Source organism: Pan paniscus, chromosome X (genome assembly GCF_029289425.2).
Source record: "Pan paniscus chromosome X, NHGRI_mPanPan1-v2.0_pri, whole genome shotgun sequence".
Classification (NCBI taxonomy): Eukaryota; Metazoa; Chordata; class Mammalia; order Primates; family Hominidae; genus Pan; species Pan paniscus.
The window spans coordinates 140,963,935-140,982,543 of NC_073272.2; the positions used below are offsets into that span (position 1 = coordinate 140,963,935).

Here is an 18,609-nt window from a genome sequence, read left to right on the forward strand (position 1 = left end):
TACGGAAGAGAATTCTCGCGTGGAAACCAGCGACTAGCGTTCAGTTAGATTAGGACCAACCCCGGCACTCAGCTGCACAGGAACAATGGCGAGCCTCTCTGGGCGCCTCACTGGATCAGAAGGGCAGAGGACACCCTGCTGGATCTGGAGGAGTGGAAGTCAATGGCGGGTCTGCGAGGGCGGCGTTCAGCGGTGGTGGACGGAGGGTGTTGAGCGGTGGTGGACGACGGCCTTCAGCGGTGGTGGACGGAGGGTGTTGAGCGGTGGTGGACGGAGGGTGTTGAGCGGTGGTGGACGACGGCCTTCAGCGGTGGTGGACGGAGGGTGTTGAGCGGTGGTGGACGGAGGGTGTTGAGCGGTGGTGGACGGCCTTCAGCGGTGGTGGACGGAGGGTGTTGAGCGGTGGTGGACGGCCTTCAGCGGTGGTGGACGGAGGGTGTTGAGCGGTGGTGGACGGCCTTCAGCGGTGGTGGACGGTGAGCGAAAGCCGGAACAAACATGGACCAGAAGAGTGTGCAGTTGCAAGGTTTAATAGAGAGAAAACAGAGTTCCCATACAAAGGGAGGGGACCCAAAGGGGGTTGCCCACTCCCGGCTTGAATGCCTGGGGTTTATATCCCAATCATTGTCCCTCCCCCAGTGCTCTCAGGCGATAGATGATTTGGTGTTTCTTTACCTCCTGTTTTTAGCCTAATTGGTACTTTAGTGAGCTCTCTTTACTACCTGATTGGTCGGGTGTGAGCTGAGTTACAAGCCCCGTGTTTAAAGGTGAGTGCAGTCACCTTCGTCAGCTAGGCTTAGGAACTCTTAGTCGGTCTAGGAAATCCAGCTAGTCCTGTCTCTTAGTGCTGTTCCTCTTTGTTTCGTGACATTGGGAATTTGTATGTTCTCTTATTTTGTTTTCAGTTTTATTGGGAGATTAACAAATTTATTAATCTCTTGAAAAAACTTCTTCCATCCTTTTACATCTAATTGAAAGAAAAGAGCCACACATTTTATGTGTGGGTTTTTATTATTTAGTTTAAAATATTTTGTAAATTCCAGTATGATGCTTTTCTAATATGTGAGTAATATGAGAGCAATTTGCTAATTTCCAAAAATGTAAACTCATCTTTTAATTTCTGATTTCTACTTTCTTTGTGTGTGTGTGTGTGTATTGTGTGTGTGTGTAAATGAGGCCTAAGATGTAAATTCTTTAAATTTATTTAGATTTTTTTTTTTGAGACAGGGTCTTACTCGGTTGCCACAGCTGGAGTGCAGTGGTGTGATCACAGCTCACTGTAGCCTCCACCTCCAAGGCTCAAGCAATTCTCCTGCCTCAGCCTTGTGAGTAGCTGGGACTACAGGCACATGCCACCATGCCCAGCTGATCTTTAATTTTTGTTCTTTTTTTTTTTGGCAGAGATGGGGTTTTGCCATGGTGCCCAGGTTGGTCTCAACTCCTGAGCTCAAGCAATCCATCTTTCTTGGCCTCCCAAAGTGTTGGGATAACAGGCGTGAGCCATTGTGACCAAGCTGAAAATTTTTTATGAGGTGAAACAGTCACATTGGCAAATTTTTATAAGTAAAGATTTTTTGGCACACAGTCACGCTCATTCGTGTAGGTATTATCTATGGCTGCTTTTGTACTGTATTGGCAGAGTTGAATATTTGTAAAACAGAGACCTTATAACCCACAGAGCCTACTACATATCTGATTTTTTTTTTTTTCTTTTTTTTTTTGCGACAGAGCCTCGCTCTGTCTCCCAGGCTGGAGTGCAGTGGCGCCATCTTGGCTCACTGCAACCTCCACCTCCCGGGTTCAAGCGATTCTCCTGCCTCAGCCTCTCGAGTAGCTGGGATTACAGGCATGTGCCACCACACCCGGCTAATTTTTTGTGTTTTTAGTAGAGTCCGGGGTTTCACCGTGTTAGCCAGGATGGTCTTGATCTCCTGATGTCGTGATCTGTCTGCCTTGGCCTTCCAAAGTGCTGGGATTACAGGCGTGAGCCACCGCGCCCAGCCACGTATCTGATTCTAAACAGAAAAAATTCGCAGACCCCTGACCCAGAGCACAGTCAATTTTTGTAAATGTTCACTGTGTGCATAAAAAAAAAAACAAACTTTTCTTCTTATGTCTCTCTCTATTTTCTCCTTTTTGTCTTTTTCTACACACATGCACATACATGCATGAAGACACACGTTAGATCAAGTATATTAATGGCATTGTTCAAATAATTTGTATAATTTGATATTTTAATTGTTCAGTTTTGAAAAGAAATTCATGTTAAAACTACCTTAGTGGTTTCTTTTTGTGTTTTCTTCAAGTTTTGTTTCATGTGATTTTGGGTCATGCTGTTGAGTTTTCACAAATTCGAGCTACGTGGGCTAGGTGGATTGTCCTTTCTATCATGATGAAGTATACTTCTTCATATATTTAGTATTTTTTTCTTGAATTCAACTTATTTTCATATTAATATTGATTGTTGATGTACCAACTTAATTATTTGCCTCGTATATCTTTTTCTTTTTTTTTTTTTGAGACGAAGTCTCACTCTGTCGCCCAGGCTGGAGTGCAGTGGCATGATCTCTTGCCTCATATATCTTTTTATGTCGTTTTAATTATTTCAACCTTTCTGGTGTTGTTGCTTTTTTTTTTTTTAAAGTGAATTTCTTGTAAGTAGTAAATAGCTATATTTTTAGATTCAAATATTACTATCTTTCTTGTTAAATAGGCAAATATAATCAACATTTAGTTTCATTTTGTATATTTGGAATGATGTCATCTTATTTTATATTTTCTACTTACAATTCCTTCTGTACCATATGGATTTGGGCTTGATCCTCTGGGGTAAGAATATTAGGAATCTCCATTTGTATGCAAAATGTGTCCAGTCAATCCAAAGTCATGTAGATGGAGGTAAAAGTTTCTGGAATACTATTTTCCCCTCGGTTCTTCCAACTTACTTTGAAATGAATAACCAGTATAAGCACACTTTAGAAGCAACTTTAAAGCCTACTTGGTGTCCCCATTTACTAAATAACTCTGTATTTAATAAAACTTACTTTTGCTAATGGCAGGAAATGGGAGAATCAGACTCTCCCAGAGATCACAGGCTTCATTTCCCTTCACACTTTATAGCTGGATCAGCAGTTGCTGCTGTATCTGAGTTGTCTAAGGCTAATAACGCTGGAGCTGAGAAAAAAATACCTCACTTACTGTTTTACAGCAGTCACTGTCTGATAATCACAGAATGATCGCTGTGTCAGTTATGTGTCTTCCAGGTAAGACCAAAGTGCCAGCTCAAATAATGGGGCAATGCAGTGTCTTAATACAGATATTTCTATAAAATGCTCGGAACACCGGTCTTAAAATTGCAACAGATTTTCTTTCATGCCAATTCCTAGTTAAACTAGGTACTCTATAACATGTATTTATTTAAAAGGTATAACTGAATTCCGTTGATGTTAATAGCAAATGTAATATTTGAATGTCTCCATTAAGAAAAATACTGTGGAGCAAATGGCTCATGAAGATGTGTACCAAAATATTCATACTTTCTATAGAGGCTCCATCTTTTAGAGTTCAATTAAAGTTCCTCTACCCGTGAAGCTCAGGTGCCAGAAAGGGTTTCAGCTGGACATCTCTTCATAGAATTAAGGGATTGATAAGAAGAGAATATTTTTTCATTCCTTTTTTATCAGTAGTCAATGTTAATAATTAAAGTTTAACAAGGATTTTTCCTTAAGTTAATTTTTTTTTTAAATGCAGAGGTTTAAAAACTTTAAAAGAAAGGAGCTTTCCCCTTAGAGTACTCACACTAGTTGACTGAATTTTAAAAGAATACCTACCACACAGGGTACAAGAAACTCACTGGTATGTATCTGAGGCCTGTGTTTTTCCAATCTAGAAGCTACAAGGATATTTGCTGGGAAAGTCCTTATAAGAAAAAGACTTAGCCAGGCACGGTGGCTCACGCTGTAATCCCGGCACTTTGGGAGGCTGAGGTGGGTGCATCACGAGGTCAGGGGATGGAGACCATCCTGGCCAACATGGTGAAACCCGTCTCTACTAAAAATACAAAAATTAGCTGGGCATGGTGGTGCGCGCCTGTAGTGCCAGCTACTCGGGAGGCTGAGGCAGGAGAATCGCTTGAACCCGGGAGGTGGAGGTTGCAGTGAGCCGAGATCACACCACCACAGTCCAGCCTGGCGACAGAGTGAGACTCTGTCTCAAAAAAAAGAAAAAAAGAAAAAACTTAACCAAGTTATGTAATAACTACGATTACTTACATCAGTTAACTCTATGCAGATCAAATTTCACCTATAGGTGATGGCAATCTACTTCATAAATTTACTTCCAGGTCAGTGAGGGCCTATAGAAGTGTGATTCACATGGCTGAAATGAGAGAGGAATCTGAAGATTGTTTAAGAGAAAGACACCTTGGATAATACATACCCATCAACCAAGGGATACCTTACCTCACTTGAGATTCCCTGTTAAAAATTACTTACTTGATTTCATTCATTTATTTGTTTCAACAAATATTTATTGAGTGCCAGCTATGTGCCAAATACTGTTCTAGACACGGAGGATACAGCAGCAAAGAAAACAAGTAGAAATCCTTACTCTCATAGAACTTACCTTTTAATAGAAGGATATAGGCAATAAATGAGAAACAGAAAAATTAAAAAAAAAGAAAGCATGAGGAGAGATTGTGCAGCGGTTGGGCAGAGTTTAAGTTTAGATAGGGTGGCCGAGGAAACTTCACTAGGAAAACGACATTTGAGTAAAGGCCTGAAGGAAGTGAGGAAGTGAACTATGCAGATATCTAAACGATAGCATTTTAGGCATACGGAAGGAACAGCAACTGCAACAACCTTGAAGCACGAGCAAGCCTGATGTTTTTAAGGAATAGCTAGGAGGCTAGTATGGCTGGATCATAATGAGTGAGCAGGAGAGTAGGATGAAATGAAATGAGAAATATATAGAGGAAGATCATGTAGAACCTTATAGACTATTGTAAGGACTGGAACTTCTACGGTGAGTGAGATGAAAATCCACTGGAGAGTTTGATGCAGGAGAGGCAAAATGGAAGGAGGGGGAGGGGAAAAGTTAGGATCCTATTGCAGTGTTCTAGATGAAAGCTGAGGTCTTTGGGATCAAAATGGCAGCAGTGGAGGTTGTGGAAATGTGGAGGTTGTGGAAATGTCAGGTTTGTTGATGAAGCACATGTGGGTTTTGTGAGGTGGTAGGGAGTAAATGGTGACTCTAATGTGTGTGTGTGTGTGTGTGTGTGTGTATGTCTATATATATGTATATATATGTGTGTTGTATATACATATATATGTATGTGTGTATCTATATATATGTGTATATATAGAGAGAGAGACGGAGTTTCGCTCTTTTTGCCCAAGCTGGAGTGCAGTGGTGCAATCTCTGCTCACTGCAACCTCTGCCTTCCGGGTTCAAGCGATTCTTCTGCCTCAGCCTCCCGAGTACCTGGGATTACAGGCGCACACCACCACGCCCGGCTAATTTTTTTGTATTTTTAATAGAAACGGGGATTCACCATGTTAGCCAGGCTGGTCTCGAACTCCTGACCTCAGGTAATCCACCTGCCTCGGCCTCCCAAAGTGCTGGGAATACAGGTGTGGCCTCCCCGGCCATGTGGAACTGTTAAGTTCAATGAAACCTCTTTTTCTTCCCAGTCTCGGGTATGTCTATCAGCAGTGTGAAAACGAGCTAATGCAACACATGATAGGTTTTTGTGAGAATTGAATTAATATATTTTTTAAAGTGCTTATGATAAAGTCTGCAAATAAGAAGAACCTAGCTTAACTATAAGAAATTAGCACACGCTGAGCAGTTTATAAACAATAGACTTTTATTTCACATTTCTGGAAGCTGAAGGTCCAAGATCAAGGTGCTGGCATGGTCAGATTCTGGTGAGGGCCCTCTTTCCTGTTGCAGACTGTCAACTTCTCACTGAATATGCAAATGGCAGAGAGAGAAAAAGCAACTGTTTTGCATCTTTATGTAAAGGCATAAATCTCATTGATGAGTGTGTCTTCATGACCTAATTACATCTGAAAAGTCTCTTTTAATACCATCACATCAGGGGTTAGGATCTCAACATATTAATTTTGAGAGAACAGGAAGACTCAGTCATTAATGGCTCCATAGAAGCATCGGTTGTTATTATTGTTATTATTACTATTAGATATTTTAGTTGAGATGTTAACTAGGCCTTTTAAAAATTTGTACATATTTAGGGGGTACTAACGTGGTATTGTTATCTTACTATATTGTATAGTGGTGAGGTCTGGGCTTTTAATGTAACCATCACCCTAATAGTGTACATTGTACCCATTACGAAGTTTCTCGTCTCCCTCAAAGCCTCCCACATTTCCAAGTTTCCAATATCTATTATTCCACCCTCCATATCTATGTGTACACATTATTTAGCTCCCACTTATAAGTGAGAACATGCAATATTTTATTTGTTTCTGAGTTATTTCACTTAAGATAATAAATTTTCAGTTTCATTCATGTTGCTGCAAGAGACATGATTTCATTTTCTTTTCTTTCTTTCTTTCAAGAGTTTCGCTCTTGTTGCCCAGGCTGCAGTGCAGTGGTGCGATCTCAGCGCTCACTACAACCTCTGTCTCCCATGTTCAAGTGATTTATCTTGCCTCAGCCTCCCGAGTAGCTGGGATTACAGGCACCTGCCACCACACCCAGCTAATGTTTTGTATTTTTAGTAGAGACGGGTTTCACTATGTTGGCCAGGCTGGTCTCGAACTCCTAACCTCAGGTGATTCACCTGCCTCAGCCTCCCCAAGTGCTGGGATTACAGGCGTGAGCCACCACGCCTGGCCATTTCATTCTTTTTTATAGCCGAGTAGTGCTCCATATACACATACACACACACATATATACACACATAGATATATATACATATAACACACATATATATCTCTCTCACATTTGCTTTATCCAATCGTCCATTGATGGGCACTCGCTGATTCCATGACTTTGCTGTTGCAAATAGGGCTGCGATAAACATTCGAGTGCAGGAATCTTTTTGATATCACTGTTTCTTTTCCTTTGGGTAGGTACCAAGTAGTGGGATTGCTAGATTGAATGGTAGTTCTATTATTAGTTCTTTGAGAAATATCCATACTGTTTCCCAAAGAAGCTGTACAAATTTGCATTCTTGCCAACAGAGTACGTGTTCCATTTTCTATACATCCACACCAACATCTGTTGTTTTTTGACTTTTTAGTAATAGCCATTCAGACTGTTGTGAGATGGCAACTCATTGTTATTTTAATTTGCATTTCTCTGATGATTAGTGGTGGTGAGCCTTTTTTCATGTTTGTTGGCCATTTGTATGTCTTCTTCTGAAAAAGATCTGTTCATGTCTATTGGCCACTTTTTTTTTTTTTTTTTTTTTGAGATGGAGTCTCCCTCTGTTGCCCAGGCTGGAAGGCTGGAGTGCAGTGGCACAATCTCGGCTCACTGCAACCTCCGCCTTCTGGGTTCAAGCGATTCTCCTGCTTTAGCTTCTCGAGTAGCTGGGATTATAGGAGTGTGCTACCATGCCCAGCTAATTTTTTGTATTTTTAGTAGAGACGGGGTTTCACCGTGTTAGCCAGGATGGTCTCGATCTCCTGACCTCCTGATCACCTGCCTCGGCCTCCCAAAGTGCTGAGATTACAGGCGTGAGCCACCGCGCCCAGCCAAGAATATGTAAGAATATTTATATATAAGAATATTGTTATATATAAAATATAAAGGTATACATATAAAGTTCAGAGAAGGGATCTAGTTTGGAAACATATATTTTGGAGACAGCAGCATGTAGATGGTATTTTGGCCAGGATACAAAGAGACTATCAAATATATGAATGTAGAGAGACTCTTTAAGGGCCAGAAACGCTCTGCCATTTAGAAGCCTCGGAAATAACAAGGAACCTTGAAAGGGAACCAAGAAGCAGTGGAAAGAGTGTTGGGAAGAAATCCAAGTGTGTGGTATTCTGGAAGCTACATGAAGAAAGCCTATCAGAGAAGGGAATATGACCAACTTGTTGAAATGCTGTTGCTAACTTTAATAACATGAGGCCTCAGAATAGAAAGAGTAGGTTTTAATTCATTTTATTTCAATTCAATTTATTCACTTGTGACTTTGACAAGAGCAGTTTTATTGGAATGGTGGGAGCTCAAGCTTTATTTGGGTTTAAAATGAATTAGAAACAGAATATAGACAATACTTTCTAAGACTTTTGTTTTTCAGAGAAGGACAGAAATGGGGGTGAAGCTGAACAAAGAAGTGGGATCAAGTCAAGTTTTTCTTAAGATGGTAGAAATAATAGCATAGTTGTATCTGATGATATTGACCCAGAAGAGTGGGAAAAGAGCAATGCTAGATAGAGGGGAGAACTGCTGGAGTGATGCGATTAAGACATGTTTGTCGACATTACTGGAGAGAAGACATTGCTTTTCGCTGTCCCTGAAGACTTTAGCTATGTAACAGGGAAAATGGAGTACTGACATTGAACTTGGAAAGACAAATTACCAGTAACGTTGCAAACAAATCAGGGAAAGGGGTTATTTTGGAGCTTGCCTCTCTCCCCACTAGTGAGAAGCCTTATAAACTACTAGTAATGTTTATGGTCTGAAGAGGGGGTATGTTGAAAAAGGCACAGATCATCAATTCCTGCAAACTCAACAACCAAATTTCTTGTGAATCTCTATGCTTTTTTCCATCTGCACCGACAGTGTCTTAGTCCAAGTTGCCATCGTTTCTCATCAGAATTCCTGTAAGACGCTCCTAAGTGGTGATTCTACTTTGATGGTTGCATCTTGCAATCTCTTCACCACATAACAGCAAAAGAAATTATTTTAAAAAAGAAGTCATAGAATATCAACATTCTGTTCTGTATTAGTCTGTTTTGTGTTGCTAAAAAGGAATACCCGAGACTGGGTAATTGGTAAATAAAAGAGGTTTATTTGGCTCCCAATTCTGCAGACTGTACAAGCATCACTTCAGCACCCTCAGCTTCTGATGAGGCATCAGGAAACTTTTCTTCATGGCAGAAGGTGAAGTGGAAATAGGCATGCCACGTGGTGAGAGAGGGAGCAAGAGAGAGAGAGGAGAAGGTTCTGGGCTCTTTTTAAGCAGCTAGCTCTCCCGTGAATTGATAGAATGAGAACCATGGGTAGGGTACCAAGCCATTCATGAGGGATCCACTCTTATGACCCAAACACCTCCCACCAGGCCCCATCTCCAACACTGGGGGTCACATTTCAATGTGAAATTTGGAGGGGACAAACATCCAAACTATATCGTACTCCCTCCAATGTCTTTGTGAAAGGAAGCTTTATCCAAAACTTGGAAAAATCACAAAATATGAATGACCTGATATGTTAATATCATGTTATAATATGTCCTAAGAAGCCTGATTGATTCTCATCTGACATTCGTCTGACACACATTCTCATCTGATGGCAGCCTTGTCAAAATTTGGCTAATAATCATCCACAGCTAGTAACAGTGAAGTCAGTTTAGAACCCTGTGAAGTTAGAGGTTAACCAAGAAATTGATAAGGTGTTAGAATTGTGTAGTCTGCTGGAAAAGTTAATACCCAAACTGCTATGGTTTTCTTTTCCTGTAGAAAAGCATACAACCATATATCTAACTTAGAAGTCTTACATAGGCATTTTTTTTTGCCTTGACTATATAAATTCTTGCTTGTCAAATCCTCTTGGAACTCACTTTTCTTTCTTCCCTATTGGTTCCCTTATTAATAAATTAAAATGTTCACATCTATTTATATGAAAACATTGTCATATTACCCATAGTATTTTAAATGAAATTCAAAGTTCTTTTTATTGCCGCAAGGCCCTGTGTGATCACACAACTGCTTAACGCTCTGGGCTCATCCACCACCAGTCTTCTAAGCTGTGCTGGCTTTCTTGCTGTCCTAAAACACAGCAGGTCATGTTTCATCTTAAAGTCCTTTCAGCTTGCTCTACCAACTGCTTGGAAATCTTTCCTCCCAGATTTCAGTTTGGAGCCATCCCTCCCATCTGTCAGATCTCTGCTCAAATGTAAGCTCTTCATAGATGCTTCCCTGACCACCCCATCCAAAATGTCAAAAACGCATCCACTTTATAAACCCCTTAACCTGCGTCGCTTTTTCAAACGTTTCCCTGTCTACCCACCATCGATTCTACCATTAACATTTTTTTTTTTTTTGAGATGGAGTTTCGCTCCTGTTGCCCAGGCTGGAGTGCAGTGGTGCAATATCGGCTCACTGCCTCACTGCAACCTGCGGCTCCCGGGTTCAAGTGATTCTCCTGCCTCAGCCTCCCGAGTAGCTGGGATCACAGGCATGCGCCACCATGCCCGGCCAATTTTGTATTTTAAGTAGAGATGGGGTTTCTCCATGTCGTTCAGGCTGGTCGACTTCCTGACCTCAGGTGTTCCACCCGCCTCGGCCTCCCGAAGTGCTGGGATTACAAGCGTCAGCCATTGCACCTGGTCTACTCTGAACATTTTTAACATTGTGTAACATTTTATAAATACACCTGGGGTTGTGCTCATTGTTTTCATGTTTCCACAACTGCAAGTTAAAACCCAGCAGCGTTGTGGCTTTGCCTGTTTTGAGCACTGCTCTATCCTCAGTGTTTGTAACAACTCTTGGGATGCAGCAGATGTGGTAGATTAAATTGTCATAATTATTCAGTCACTTGTAGTACTGGTATTATACATACATTTCCCTGCCATGGCCTTATGATAGTTGGATGATGTAATGGTTAATTTTATATGTCAAGTTGATTGGGTCACCTGGTACCGAGATCTCAAATTAAACATTACTTCTGGGTATGTCTTTGAACGTGTTTCTAGAGGAGATTATCATGATCTGAGAAGAGAGTTGAAATGTACCTTTGAAGTACCTTTAAAGCTGGGCTTGTCTCGTCTACTGCCATTGCTGTGAGAAAAAAAAAAAGATGCCCTGTCTAGTTGCGACTGCTTCAACCTATATGCCAGAATGAGACACATAGTGAAGCACACCTATATTCAATTTTCAGCCTGAATTTATTCTGCCCTCATTGACTTTGAAGACCCATGGATGAGAAAAATGAGTATTTTTGTCTACCTCTGAGCTATTATACTTATTTGTTATGTAGCCTTACTGTACCAATAGCTACTTTAGGCTCTAAGTGTTCAATAAGTTATCATTAAATGAATGAAATGAGTTGTAAATATTTGGCACATGTTGCTTCGTATGATTAAAAAGCATTTTGTTAAACTACTAGGCATTTGACATTGGGAATCATCATGTTCCTATATAGAATGTATTAGTAGAGGAAATTTTGAATGTTGGAGTATGGTAGCTCTTCTTCCTGTCTTCATAAATGTCGTCTAATAGCTAAACAGAAGCTGAATGTAGCACTTTGAAAGCTCTAGCAAGGAACGTGATATTGTCAGATTCCAAGCCCATGGTTTGACAAGATCTCTGTGGAGTTCCTAGCCAGTAGAATGGCTGAAAAGTAAATAGGCTGTTAATTTATGTGTGCTTTACTGCCAAAGAAACAAAAATCCTAGCCAACAACCTTGATCCCTTTGTCTGTATGCTTATACCAATACAAAGTAGACTACTAAAGCAGTGAAGCCTCTTATGAGGAATAATCTGGAAAATGATTATCCTGCATCTGACTTTGGGGAAATACTGATGAGGGATATTTTCCCAGAACAGAACCAGGGGAAGCCAGCTCGGGTGATCAGGAAACTCAATTCACTTCTAGGACAGAACATCCTCTCTATTGCTATCTAACAGATTATATTGTATTGTAAAGCATTATCACTTTATTTTCCCTCCTGTCGTTTTCCAAAAATAATAACTTTTTTTTTTATTGAGACAGAGTCTCACTCTTGTCACCAGGCTGGAGTGCATTGGCGCGATCTCGGCTCACTGCAACCTCTGCCTCCCGGGTTCAAGCGATTCTCCTGCCTCAGCCTCCCGAGTAGCTGGAACTACAGGTGGGTGCCGTCATGCACAGCTAATTTTTGTGTTTCTAGTAGAGACGGGGTTTCACCATGTTGGCCAGGATGGTCTAAAATAATCACTTTTATTAATGTTGCCTCGTTTTTCCTCCATCATGGATACATGAATGTGTTTGGGGTTAGTATAATACTATTTAGTCTTGGATCACTGATGCATCTCGTAGAGATTATGGACTTGAGTTGAGTGCATTACCCAGAAGAAGCTTTAGGGAGCCTGTCTTTAGGGACACTTGAAGGAATTTCATGTAGGTGTGGACACTTTTAAAAATGTATGTATTAGAAGGACGCAGAACATGGTTGTTGTTTGCCTACAGATTATCCATTTCCCCCTTCTTTCTTCTTAAGAGAACCGTAATTTTCTTAAGGCATTTACCTTCCTTCATGAAGCTCATGTAATTGAAAAAAAGGTGCCCTTATCTTCAGCTTCAGAAGAAATGATAAACTAATCAATCATAAGAACGCCTTTCCTCTTGCCAGCAATTATTTCAGGAAGCCAAGCTTAAGCTAATCAGTATGTGGCAATGTCTAGGGATGAAGATGTGATGTAATTTGGCTCAGCAAGAAAGAAGCTATAAAGAGGGTGGTAGAATTTCTCTGGTAGAAAATGAACAAAGACGTGCATAGCTTTGATGGCTCTTGCAGGTATCATATAACCATGAGGGGTACTAGCATTATTAATACAAAGCTGAAAATGTGGACAGGAGGGCTAAGAAATTACATGAACTAATTACATCATTAAAGAGTTGATCCAGTCCACCCAGAAGCCTTCACTTCACTCGAAATCCCTTTTGTGTGTGATAACATACGCCTCATTGCTTGAGTTGTGGATTTTGGTTACTTGCAGCTGTAAGCATTCTGACTGATACAAGTCATTCTTGGTGTGTGATTTTGAATTGGTGACTTAAATTCTCCAAGGTTCAATTTTCTCAGCTTTTTTTTCTGAAAATACTATATCAATCACTTTTGTCTTCATAGTATCTAAATAACATTGGGGGTAATCCAAAGAGAAATGTGAGTCAGGGCCTTACCTTTTACTTGGAAACTGAATGAGGGGCAGATATTCTTAACTTCAAGTTGTTGGCATAGACCCAGGGGACGAGCATAGCCATGTGGACGCTTCTGCCAGGAGCTCTGACACTTTAGGAGGTATACTAAGATGTAGAGAAAGTCGACACTTATTTGCAGTGTTTGTGGCAGAGGCTAGAGTCCAGTAGTGTGACAGAGAGTATTGAGAAGTGACAGTGCTTCCAGTGGGACCCTAAGAAAACTGCTTCTCTGGGGTGATTCTGGGTGAGCTCTTCCTCCCTTGACTATTGCCATATATTCTTCACCTGACTCTCTGCTCTTCTCATGGACTCTAAGAACAATGTGTTATCTCTCTAACGAATTGTTTTTCTGCTTATATTACCAGACTTGGTGTCTGTTGTTCGCAAATAAAAGCACCAACTAGAATAATTATTTGCCTAATAAGGTTGATTTGAGGACTAGATGAGATAACATTTAAGTAGATGCTGAATAAAATTAAATTTAAGATTCACAAGGTTTTGCTTCAATAACAAGTGTATCCTACATTTTGGATACATATAATTATAAATATCTACTTTTCACTCATGCTACAAGTCTACTGTGGATTGGCTATTTCTCGGTGCTATGTCATTGTTTTGAGACGAAGTCCCGTTCTGTCGCCCAGGCTGGAGTGCAGTAGTGCGATGTGGGGTCACTGCAACCTCTGCCTCCCAAGTAGCTGAAGTTAAAGTAGCTGTAGTTACAGTGATTCTCCTGCCTCAGCCTCCCAAGTAGCTGGGATTACAGACGCCCACCACCATGGCTGGCTAATTTTTGTATTTTTAATACAGACAGGGTTTCACCAAGTTGGTCAGGCTGGTTTTGAACTCCTGACCTCAGGTGATCCGCCCGCCTCAGCCACCCAAAGTGCTGGGATTACAGGCGTGAACCGCCGCGCCCAGCTGCTATGCTATGTCATCTTTTCTTCAGAAAACAAGCTGAGGGAGTATCTTCTTTCTGGAATACTGTCAGTCTTCATGGCAGAGAGAAAGGAGACAAAGTGAACCACTCTCTTAAACCTTCTGCCCGGAAAAGACACATATCACTTCCACATTTCACTAGCCCAAGCGAGTCCCGTGGGCTCTCCTGATTTCATTTGGACTGGGATGTATCCTTCTACAGGGAAGAAGACTAAAGGAGAAACACTGGAACATTTGGTGAATAGTTACAGAGGCTACCACAGTATATTGACCTGTTCCTGACGTCTTTACATAGGGACTTGGCCAGTTATAAATTCCTTGGCTGAGTCATGTTAGTTCCTATTAGGTGCTCTACGTGGAGCAGTACTTAGATTTTAGCTTCATTTTTTGGCCTCTAAGGATTTTCCTCATTTTTTGGATGGGTGATACATTTGAAAAGTTTTAAAAATAGGTTATACATGGTTTTTTAGTTGCTTTGCAGTGAAGGGAAGTTTAGTTTGCCTTGATGCTATTAACAGAATTTGACATTTACAATGCACAAGCACATATAAATATATACCACCTGATATGTTGCTGGAGGTTGGGATCTCAAAAACAGACATTGAGGTTGAGTGTATGGGGTGTCAAATATTTATTAAGGATCAACAGCTGTGAGAGGGAGGAGGCTGGAGCAGGATTGGGAAGAGAAAGAGGTGGAACTTCTATGCAGGCGCAACAAAGCCTCATTCAGCCTTACTGGCAGCTCTTGAGAAAGCATTGTGCATCAGTGATACCGGGCATTGGCCTGGAATGGTCTAGGCTTTATGGCTGTAAAGCCACCTGTTCAGATGCCAGATGTAGGCTTCTGTGGGTGTTACCTTGAGCCAGGTGACTCTGCGGCTGAGGCAGACCCTGAAGGAGTTGACAGCTAGAGGCTGTGTGCTGAACCACACTTCCTGCAGATGGGCAGCAAGTCCTTCCTTGAAGTGGGAGCTGGGCAGTATATTTTGTGTCTGCCACACTCCTAGCATTTGATAAATATTATATTTGATTTTACCCAGATTATTTGGAACAAGTAGGGTTTGGATGAAGCTTTGATTTTTGGTTTAAAGAGATTTTCCCTGTAATGGTGGCTATCGCAACAGCATCTGGCCTACTGAAGGCTGAATCTAAGCTATCTAACCAGTGATAATGACTTAGCATTACAGTGTTTCTTTGTCGCTGGCCAGGTCATGAGGAATTACACACAAAGAACGAGGCGCGAGACTTATCAACCCGTAAAATTACGTAGCAGAGCAAGATATCTAACTATAGTCTGATGTTATTTCATAGAGTCCGTGAAACAGCATCAAGGACTTGGCTTCAAAGGGTTATTTTATAGTACTCTGTGGTACTTGACTTTTACCAATAGCTAAAGTCCATGACCGTATGTGTTCCGATATTTGCCAGAGACATGTTGGTGCCTTTAAAGCTGTATCAGTAAATGATTACACTAGAAAAATTTACATTCCTAATAAAATGAATGTTTGGCAATCAAGAAATGTTTAACTATTAGACATCATCTAATAATGCAGTAACTATCATTATAGTAACATTTAACTCTTGTAATAAATGCATTACAGTCAGTTACACAATTAAAGAAATAATGTGGTAGTATGAGTCGTAAGATAAAGAAATAGAGAACTATATTACCCAAATTAGATTATGTGTGAAACAATGGTGGATTGAAGAGTTCATTTATTGGAATGAGCTAAAAGAAAAATCACATGCAAAAGGGATAAAAATATACATTTTAGCTTTCATGGTTAAAAAAAAAAAACTAAAGTAGATGATCATTTATTAGTTCATCGAATAGTCAGGGGTGCTATAACTCATGTTGAATTCACTAAATGATAATGTGACTGAGATGCAGTGTTAGAAATTCTGATTTAATTTTTAAAATAATTATTTGAGCATTAATTAACTTGGAAGCATTCATCTTTTGTTCTCGAAAACATTTTAAATGAAAAAAAATGTTAATTGTGTTGCTGTGACAGTGATAGTATGGGATTAACCATGATAGTATTCACCTAGATACAGCGAGGAATTTTAATGCTATTTAAATGAACTGGCTGTATTTTTGTGGATTTCAGTTTTAGATTTGCTTTGCAGAAATAATAAAATAAACGTAGTGTATTTTGATAGCATTATGGAAAGCGGTAAGTAGTTGCAGCCTTTAGATACTTCTGAAAACCAGTAGAATGCATTCCTTTACTTGCAAGTGAGACCTTTGTATAAATTAACCTACAAAACCAAAATGTGAAATGATGATGTGAATGAGTACATCTGGATGTGTAGGAGGACCTTTAATTGCATGGTGACTGAGAAACCCTTTCACATATTGGAGAGATTACAAATGGCAGGAGATTATAGGAATTCTTTAAAGGAATTCAGTTTCTGTGGAGCAGGAGGCATTCCTATGGGTAAGCCTGGGTGTGCTTTATCATTGCCGGGACGTTTCAATGTGGTCATTGGGTCAGATTGGCAAAGCAGGTTTCTTTATGGGGACAAATTTGTTCTTAAGTTAGATCTGTGAATCTCTGTATAAAACCGGGATGGCTGTATATCAACACAGATTCCTTCATAGAGCTGCTGTGTCTGTAGGGTGACAATTGCCCCATTTAAGCAATCATCAGAGATCATTTATTCCAACTGTCTCACGTCATACATGAAGAAAATAGAACCTGCTCAGTGAACAAACTTTGAAATAGTGGTGTATTTTAGAAGGCTGCTCTGTAGAAACATAAATAAATAGATAATGTATGTATAAAGATATAAATGCATAATTGTATTCAGATGCAGGATTTGGAGATAAATCTGACTTGTCCAACTCACAGTGAGATATTTAGCAGATCCAGGTCACTGTTTTTTCCCATTGTAGGAACTATGTTGTATTTCCCAGGAAAACAATATAATCATGGAAATAATATTTTCTTTATTTAAGTTCAGAGATTTAATCCTAAGGATTTTAAATGAGCTGTCCTAAATTATTGTTAATTATTTATATGTTTAAAATTAGAGTTTTAATTTTATGTATGGAAACATTTATATGAATTACATTCCTAGATATAAATTCAATGTATCTTAGTTTTAGAATCCAAAATTAGAAGTTATCTATTACACTAGCATTAGAAACAGAAATTGAATCAGTTCTTCCCCTCGCCCACGGGCTTTATAATTCCCATCAAACTCAGTGGGAATTTTCCAGCGTATTGTTGAAAAAAGTGGGCTAATTAAGAACTACCATATGAAATATTACACATTAATTTTATGGCATTCATTTGTGAAATAACATCAATTTTTCTGATTACCAAAGTAATACATATTAATTGCTCTCAATGTAGCAAACACATAAGACTGAAAAGAAGTGAACTAATTATAATCTCAGTTCTGGAGAACTGTGAACAAGCTGGTATACATTTTCTAGTTATTTTTTCGATGTATGTGTCCAAAGGATAGCTGTAATTTAATGGTGTCTCATTCTGTAATGCTATTTAGTGATTGCTTTTTGGATATATCATAATAAACTTTTGCTATAAGAATTCAAGATTTGTCTAACATTACTCTTAATGGATTTATCATTTTTGGTGTAATTATGCCTTAGGTGCTGGACAAAGATCAGACCAGATGTGAGGAATGCTGAAAATGAAAGGTATGGATACCTATGACTTCTACTCCTAAGTTTTATCAAGCTAAAAAAGGTAAGAGAACAGATACGCACAGGACATATCTGAGGTAGGGTAGCTTCTGAATGTCCCTTTTCTGTCCATTGGCAGGAGTTTGTTAGATCCGTGGTGTCCTGAGCAAAAGAGTTTGTAGGCTTTTATTTTGACCTCTGCTTAAAGGGTCACATAAGTGCCCCAAAGCATCATATACTAGCCCAAAAGTGAATACTTTTGCGACTCAAGAAGTACCGTTCATTACTAAGGCTTAGCGTTACAATTCCGGGTCCTAAAATTGTTGTTCTTTCACATTTATTCGCAAGCATAGCATTTTCATTCATCTGGGTCTGTGCATCAGGTTATACAATGGTCCTTTGTCTGTGCCTATATGGGAACTAGCAATTTTTTATTCATGTCCAAGAAAGGGCATTCCTGGCTGTTACAACTGCATGTGAGTGCACCAGTGATTTATCTAATCACTGCTCCGTTGTGTGACCGTGGGTTATTACCAATCTATTTCTAATATAAACAATGTTGCAATGAACGTTATGTGAAAATATATTTATGTGCAAGTCTGATTAGTTCCCTAAGGTAAATGCCTGAAAGAGAAGTTGCTGGTTTAAAGGATTTGTGTAATTTTAAGGTATTTGATACATACTGTGAAACAGCCTAGTATAGTTAATGAGAATATTCCTTGTGTGCTTGAAAATGAGACCGGGCACGGTGGCTCAAGCCTGTAATCCCAGAACTTTGAGAGGCTGAGATGGGTGGATGACCTGAGGTCAGGAATTCAAGACCATCCAGCCTGATCAACACGGTGAAAACCCCATGTCTACTAAAAATAGAAAAATTAGCCGGCCGTGGTGGCGCGTGTCTGTAATTCCAGCTA

The 18,609-nt window shown here is 39.9% G+C and overlaps 1 protein-coding gene across 1 annotated transcript in view; it reads left to right on the plus strand.

Moving 5' to 3' along the window:
* MAGEC3 (MAGE family member C3) overlaps positions 1–18,609 on the plus strand; it is a 671,639-nt gene that overhangs the window by 297,349 nt on the left and 355,681 nt on the right. The window contains 2 exon segments of the mRNA XM_055106666.2: positions 11,914–12,031; positions 17,663–17,710. The gene's annotated coding sequence lies outside the window, so the exon portion shown is untranslated.